At 54.5% G+C, this 8466-nt stretch overlaps 1 pseudogene; it reads right to left on the bottom strand.

The window, feature by feature from the left end:
• Positions 1-6488: 6488 nt before the first annotated feature.
• On the bottom strand, positions 6489-6838 carry LOC144612398 (cortexin domain-containing 1 protein pseudogene; annotated as a pseudogene).
• Between the last annotated feature and the right edge of the window lie 1628 nt (positions 6839-8466).

Consider the following 8466-nt stretch of genomic DNA (forward strand, 5'->3'; position numbering starts at 1 on the left):
CTATTAAAAAAGACACAAGGGGCCACACAGATTAAGAATAAGGGGTCGGCCATTTAGAACGGAGATCAGGAAAAACTTTTCCACCCAGAGAGTTGTGAATCTGTGGAATTCTCTGCCTCAGAAGGCAGTGGAGGCCAATTCTCTGAATGCATTCAATAGAGAGCTAGATAGAGCTCTTAAGGATAGCGGAGTGAGGGGGGTATGGGGAGAAGGCAGGAACGGAGGTACTGATTGAGAATGATCAGCCATGATCACATTGAATGGCGGTGTGTACAGGCTCGAAGGGCCGAATGGCCTCCTCCTGCACCTATTGTCTATTAAAAAAAGACACAAAGTGCTGGAGGAATTCAGCAGGACCTGCAGTATTCGGCGGATGGATTGGCGATCTTTCGGGTTAATTTTGTTTTGAGATACAGCGCGGAAACAGGCCCTTCGGCCCAGCGATCAACCCTGTATACTAGCCCCTATGCCACACAGACGCACACACACGAGGGTCAATTTACAATTTTACCGAGGCCAATTAAAACCTGCACGTCTTGGGAGTGTGGGAGGAAACGGAGCGCCCGGAGAAAACTCACGCGGGTCAAGATCTCACCATGTCAAGATTTAATTTATTGTCACCTGTGCCAATTAAGGCGCAGCGATATTTGAGTTAGCACACAGTGAAAAGCAACAAGACACAGCCACATGAAGTGAAATTTAACATGGACGTTCATCACATTCCTCACTGTGATAGAAACATAGACAATAGGTGCAGGAGGAGGCCATTCGGCCCTTCGAGCCTGTACGCACCGCCATTCAATATGATCATGGCTGATCATCCAGCTCAGTATCCCGTACCTGCCTTCTCTCCATACCCCCTGATCCCTTTAGCCACAAGGGCCACATCTAACTCCCTCTTAAATACAGCCAACGAACTGGCCTCAACTACCTTCTGTGGCAGAGAATTCCACAGATTCACCACTCTCTGTGTGAAGAAAAACGTTCTCATCTCGGTCCTAAAAGACTTCCCCCTTATCCTTAAACTGTGTGACCCCTGGTTCTGGACTTCCCCAACATCGGGAACAATCTCTTCCCGCATCCAGCCTGTCCAACCCCTTAAGAATTCTGTAAGTTTCTGTAAGATCCCCCCGCAGTCTTCTAAATTCCAGCGAGTACAAGCCGAGTCTATCCAGTCTTTCTTCATATGAAAGTCCTGCCATCCCAGGTGATGGAAGGTGAAAAAGTCCAAACGTCTTCCTCTCTGGTCACCCGTGGGTCGGGGCTGTCGAACCGTCCGCTGCCGACTGTCCGAGACCCCTTGCATCGGGGCGATCGGAACTCCAGCTACCCCAGTAACTAGTGGGTACCGCAAGGCTCGGTGCTGGGACCCCAGCTATTTACGATATACATTAATGACTTAGATGAAGGGATTAAAAGTACCATTAGTAAATTTGCAGATGATACTAAGCTGGGGGGTAGTGTGAATTGTGAGGAAGATGCAATAAGGCTGCAGGGTGACTTGGACAGGTTGTGTGAGTGGGCGGATGCATGGCAGATGCAGTTTAATGTGGATAAGTGTGAGGTTATTCACTTTGGAAGTAAGAATAGAAAGGCAGAGTATTATCTGAATGGTGTCAAGTTGGGAAGAGGGGACGTTCAACGAGATCTGGGTGTCCGAGTGCATCAGTCACTGAAAGGAAGCATGCAGGTACAGCAGGCAGTGAAGAAAGCCAATGGCATGTTGGCCTTTATAACAAGAGGAGTTGAGTATAGGAGCAAAGAGGTCCTTCTGCAGTTGTACAGGGCCCTAGTGAGACCGCACCTGGAGTACTGTGTGCAGTTTTGGTCTCCAAATTTGTGGAAGGATATTCTTGCTATTGAGGGCGTGCAGCGTAGGTTCACCAGGTTAATTCCTGGAATGGCGGGACTGTCGTATGTTGAAAGGCCGGAGCAATTAGGCTTGTATACACTGGAATTTAGAAGGATGAGGGGGGATCTTATTGAAACATATAAGATAATTAGGGGATTGGACACATTAGAGGCAGGAAACATGTTCCCAATGTTGGGGGAGTCCAGAACAAGGGGCCACACAGTTTAAGAATAAGGGGTCGGCCATTTAGAACGGAGATGAGGAAGAACTTTTTCAGTCAGAGAGTGGTGAAGGTGTGGAATTCTCTGCCTCAGAAGGCAGTGGAGGCCAGTTCGTTGGATGCTTTCAAGAGAGAGCTGGATAGAGCTCTTAAGGATAGCGGAGTGAGGGGGTATGGGGAGAAGGCAGGAACGGGGTACTGATTGAGAGTGATCAGCCATGATCGCATTGAATGGCGGTGCGTACAGGCTCGAAGGGTTGAATGGCCTCCTCCTGCACCTATTGTCTATTGTCTATTGCCAGGCACCACGGTCTCCAGGTATTTATTCACACAATGCTGGAGTAACTCAGCAGGTCGGGGCAGCATCTCGGGAGAGAAGGAATGGGTGACGTTTTGGGGCGAGACCCTTCTTCAGTCTGAACCCGAAACGTCGCCCATTCCTTCTCTCCCGAGATGCTGCCCCGACCTGCTGAGTTACTCCAGCATTGTGTGAATAAATACCTTTGATTTGTACCGGCATCTGCAGTTATTTTCTTATACCACGGTCTCCAGGAAAGGCCTCGACGGTAGGCCTCAGTGGGGGGGGGGGGGCGGAGATACGAGACGGAGAACAATCACATCTCTGTCGAGGTAAGAGATTGAAAAAAACTTTCCCCCGACTCCCCCCTCCCCCCACCCTCCACGTAAAACACACCAAGAAACACTAAAACATATTGAAAATAAATTAAAAACAGAAGGGGCAGACTTCGTGCGGACAGCAGCTGTGGTCAGGATCGAACCGGGGTCTCTGGCGCAACTAGTGTGTGAACGGGGGGGGGTCGCCGGTCGGCACGGACTCGGTGGGCAGAAGGGCCTGTTTCCGCGCAGTACTCTGAAGGAGTTTTGGATGGGCACAGGTTTGTGGCCGAATGGGACTGATTTAGAAGGATGAGAGGGGATCTTATCGAAACGTATAAGATTATTAAGGGGTTGGACACATTAGAGGCAGGAAACATGTTCCCAATGTTGGGGGAGTCCAGAACCAGGGGCCACACACAGTTTAAGAATAAGGGGTCGGCCATTTAGAACCGAGATGAGGAAATACTTTTTCAGTCAGAGAGTTGTGAATCTGTGGAATTCTCTGCCTCAGAGGGCAGTGGAGGCCAATTCTCTGAATGCATTCAAGAGAGAGCTAGATGGAGCTCTTAAGGATAGCGGAGTCAGGGGGTATGGGGAGAAGGCAGGAACGGGGTGCTGATTGAGAATGGTCAGCCATGATCACATTGAATGGCGGTGCGTACAGGCTCGAGGGGCCGAATGGCCTCCTCCTGCACCTGTTGTCTATTGTCTATTGTTTAAATGGGGCATCTTGGTCAGTATTTACAAGTTGGGCCTGTTCCCATTTTGTGACTCTAAACTAAGTTAGGGCGCTGTCCAATCCACCTCTACCCCATGGTGGACATTGGACATTGGTCTCTGGAACTGGTGGGCTATAATACTGACAATTATAGTTTAGTTTAGAGTAGCGGTTGCCAACTATCTCACTCCCAAATAAGGGACAAGGTGACGTCACCGCCCCGCGCCCCACGTGACCTCACCCAGCCAGCGGCCACGTGCTCGCGCTCCACCGATGGCGGCCGCCCGGGCCGGGAGGCGGGATGCTACGCAACCTCCGTTAGGCAGCGCCCGGGCCTCCGGACCTACACTGTCCGGGCCTACACTGTCCGGGCCTACACTGTCCGGGCCTACAGCGTCCCGGCCTACACTGTCCGGGCCTACAGCGTCCGGGCCTACAGTGTCTGGGCCTACAGTGTCGGGGCCTACACTGTCCGGGCCTACAGCGTCTGGGCTTACAGTGTCCGGGCCTACACTGTCGGGGCCTACACTGTCCGGGCCTACAGTGTCCGGGACTACAGTGTCCGGGACTACAGTGTCCGGGCCTACAGTGTCCGGGCCTACACTGTCCGGGCCTACAGCGTCCGGGCCTACAGCGCCCCCCCCGTGCCTAATACGGGACAAGGGCGGTCCCGTGCGGGACAAACCAATTTAGCCCAAAATACGGGATGTCCCAGCTAATACGGGACGGTTGGCAACCCTAGTTTGGAGATACAGCGCGGAAACAGGCCCTTCGGCCCACCGGGTCCGCGCCGACCAGCGATCCCCGCACACGAACACTATCCCACACACACACTGGGGACAATTTACACACACAAACCCAGGCCAATTAACCGACAAACCTGCACGTCTTTGGAGTGTGGGAGGAAACCGAAGATCTCGGAGAAAACCCACGCAGGTCACGGGGAGAACGTGCAAACTCCGTACAGACGGCGCCCGTAGTCGGGATGGAACCCGGGTCTCCGGCGCTGTGAGGCGGCAACTCTACCGCTGCGCCACCGTGACAAATACCTTCTGGCTGTAGAAAATCAGGACGATATTCCACACTTTGTATTTTCCTCTTTGTACTTGAGTTTGACTTGATTATGTTTACGTGCGACATTCTCTGATCTGTTCGGACAGCACGCAGAACAAAGCTTTTCACTGTACCTCAGTACACATGACAATGATAAACTTAAACCTTCGGTCGTTTAGTTTATAGACACAAAAAGCTGGAGTGACTCATTGTGGACATTGGACTTTGTCTCTGGAACTAGAGACTGTCCGGGCCTACAGTGTCCGGGCTTACAGTGTCCGGGCCTACAGTGTCCGGGCCTACACTGTCCGGGCCTACAGTGTCCGGGCCTACACTGTCCGGGCCTACAGCGTCCGGGCCTACAGCATCCGGGCCTACAGTGTCCGGGCCTACAGTGTCCGGGCCTACAGTGTCTGGGCCTACAGCGTCCGGGGCTACACTGTCCGGGCCTACAGTGACCGGGCCTACAGTTTCCGGGCCTACAGCGTCCGGGGCTACACTGTCCGGACCTACACTGTCCGGGCCTACAGTGTCCGGGCCTACACTGTCCGGGCCTACAGCGTCCGGACCTACACTGTCCGGGCCTACACTGTCGGGACCTACACTGTCCGGGCCTACAGCGTCCGGGCCTACACTGTCCGGGCCTACATTGTCCGGGCCTACAGCATCCAGGCCTACACTGTCGGGGCCTACACTGTCCGGGCCTACAGCATCCAGGCCTACACTGTCGGGGCCTACAGCGTCCGGGCCTACAGTGTCCGGGACTACAGCGTCCGGGCCTACAGCATCCAGGCCTACACTGTCGGGGCCTACAGTGTCCGGGCCTACACTGTCAGGGCCTACACTGTCGGGGCCTACACTGTGGGGCCTACACTGTCGGGGCCTACACTGTGGGGCCTACACTGTCGGGGCCTACAGTGTCCGGGCCTACACTGTCAGGGCCTACACTGTGGGGGCCTACACTGTCAGGGCCTACACTGTCGGGGCCTACACTGTGGGGCCTACACTGTGGGGCCTACACTGTCGGGGCCTACACTGCGGGGCCTACACTGTCAGGGCCTACACTGTCAGGGCCTACACTGTCGGGGCCTACACTGTGGGGCCTACACTGTGGGGCCTACACTGTCGGGGCCTACACTGTGGGGCCTACACTGTCAGGGCCTACACTGTCAGGGCCTACACTGTCAGGGCCTACAGCGGGGACGGGCAGCATCTCTGGAGAGAAGGGATGGGCAATGTTTCTGGTCGAGACCCTTCTTCAGACTGATTAGTTTAGACAGTCGTTTGGCACAGTTGAGTTCATTGTCCCGGTGTATCGAGGTACAGTGTAAAGCTTTGTCGCTGCGTGCCATCCAGTCAGCGGAGAGACAGCACACGGTTACAATCCAGCCGTCCACAGTGGACAGACACGGGATAAAGGGGAATAATAACGTTCAGTGCGAGGTCAAGCCCGATCGAGGATAGTCCGAGGGTCTCCAGTGAGGTAGACGGGAGGTCAGGACCGCTCTCTAGTTGGTGAGAGGACGGTTCAGTTGTTTGATATTGAAGCCAGAGAGTCACACAGCAAGGAAACAGGCCTTTCGGCCCTACTTTCCCATGCTGTCCAAGATAAACCATCCATTGTTGGAGATAGAGTGTGGACACAGGCCCTTCGGCCCTACTTTCCCATGCTGTCCAAGATAAACCATCCATTGTTGGAGATAGAGTGTGGACACAGGCCCTTCGGCCCTACTTTCCCATGCTGTCCAAGATAAACCATCCATTGTTGGAGATACAGAGTTGGAGAGTGTGGATAGAGGCCCTTCGGCCCTACTTGCCCATGCAGCCCAAGATATACCATCCATTATTGGAGTCAATGAGAGTCCTAGAGTCATAAAATGTGGATACAGGCCCTTCGGCCCTACTGTCCCATGCTGTCCAAGATAAACCATCCATTGTTGGAGATACAGAGTCATCGAGTGTGTGCACAGGCCCTTCGGCCCTACTTTCCCATGCTGTCCAAGATATACCATCCATTGTTGATACAGAGTCATAGAGTTTTGCTACAGGCCCTTCGGCCCTACTTTCCCATGCTGTCCAAGATAAACCATCCATTGGTGGAGATACAGAGTCATAGAGTGTGAACACAGGCCCTTCGGCCCGCCATGCTGCTCCTGGCCCTTCAGTTGCTGATCTGCTCCTCCTGCCAGGTGGAGGTGGGGATGGCACTGTAGGGATCGACCACCATGCGGGCACAGCGGGCAACCATGGCTACCAACAGCAGGCACAGCATGGCGACAAAGGCCAGGGCAAAGCCCTTGTCCAGGTCCACCTGCTCAGTGTGGAGTCCTCCCTCTGCTGGCATCGCCTCGCCGCTCCTCTCCTCTCCTCTCCTCTCCTCTCCTCTCCTCTCCTCTCCTCTCCTCTCCTCTCCTCTCCTCTCCTCTCCTCTCCTCTCCTCTCCTCTCCTCTCCTCTATAGGGATGGGTACAAACAACTGGTATTCAAACAGTCTTGAACGTTGAGGTCTCCAATTGTAAGTGACCTCTTATTAAACACCCCCCCCCCCCTTCTCCCCTCACTCCCTCCTCCTCAAAACCCCACCACTCACTTTCTCTCCTCCATTTCTCTCACCCATCCTTCCCTTTCACCCCCACCACTCTCCCCCTCCCTTCCCCTCCCAACCCCTCTCCCCCTTTCTCCCCCTTCCCCCACCTCTCTCCCCCTCCCTTCCCCTCCCTACCACTCCCCCCTTTCTTCCCCCCTCCCACACCCTCTCCCCTTTCTCCCCCCTCCCCCACCCCTTTCTCCCCAACCTCTCCCCCTTTCCCCCCACCTCGCTCCCCCATTTCTCCCCCTCCCCTCTCCCCCTTTCTCCCCCTCCCTTCCCCTCCCCACCCCTCTCCCTTTCCCCCCACCCCTCTCCCCCTTTCTCCCCCTCCCTACCACTCCCCCTTTCTCCCCCCACCCCCACCCCTCTCCCCCCCTTCCCCCTCCTCTCTCCCCCTCCCTTCCCCTCCCCCACCCCTCTCCCCTTTCTCCCCCCTCCCTCACTTTCTCCCCCACCCCTCTCCCCCTTTCTCCCCCCTCCTCCACCCCTCCCCTTCTCCCCCCTCCCTTCCTCTCCCCCACCCCCCTCCCCCTTTCTCCCCCCCACACCCCACCACATGTTCGTGCGTTAATCGGCTGTGATGAAATTGTAAATTATCCCTAGTGTGTGGGTGTAGGATAGTGTCAGTGCGCGGGGATCGCTGGTCGGCACGGACTCGGTGGGCCGAAGGGCCTGTTTCCACGCTGTGTCTCTAAAATGTGAGTTAGATGTGGCCCTTGTGGCTAAAGGGATCAGGGGGTACGGAGAGAAGGCAGGTACGGGATACTGAGTTGGATGACCAGCCATGATCATATTGAATGGCGGTGCGTACAGGCTCGAAGGGCCGAATGGCCTCCTCCTGCACCTATTTTCTATGTTTCTATGTACCACTACCTCTACCTGTTCCCCCTTGGTCAATTAATCCACCGTCATGGTCTCAACTTCCACTGTTTCGCCGATGATATCCAGCTCCTCGTCTCCACCAAGTCAATCTCCTCCACCACACACTCAACACTGACAAACTGCATCACTGAAATAAAATCTTGGCTTCGATCAAACTTCCTCAAACTCAACTGCAACAAATCTGAAATCATCATCATTGGTCCAAAAACGCTCACCAAATCCACCCACAACTTCACCCTCAACATTGATGGTCTCCCAGTGTCCACCTCACCTCACATCCGGAATCTTGGGATCATCTTTGATCAAACCCTCTCCTTCGACAAACACATCAAACACATCACCAAGACAGCCTTCTTCCACCTCAAAAACATCGCCCGTCTCCGTCCATCCCTCTCCTCCACAGCTGCAGAAACCCTCATCCACGCCTTCATCACCTCCCGTCTGGACTACTGCAACAGCCTCCTCTATGGTTCACCATCAGCAAACTCCAATACATCCAGAACTCCGCTGCCCGTCTACTCACCCGCTCCCCG

Source organism: Rhinoraja longicauda, chromosome 44, assembly GCF_053455715.1.
Source record: "Rhinoraja longicauda isolate Sanriku21f chromosome 44, sRhiLon1.1, whole genome shotgun sequence".
Classification (NCBI taxonomy): domain Eukaryota; kingdom Metazoa; phylum Chordata; class Chondrichthyes; order Rajiformes; family Arhynchobatidae; genus Rhinoraja; species Rhinoraja longicauda.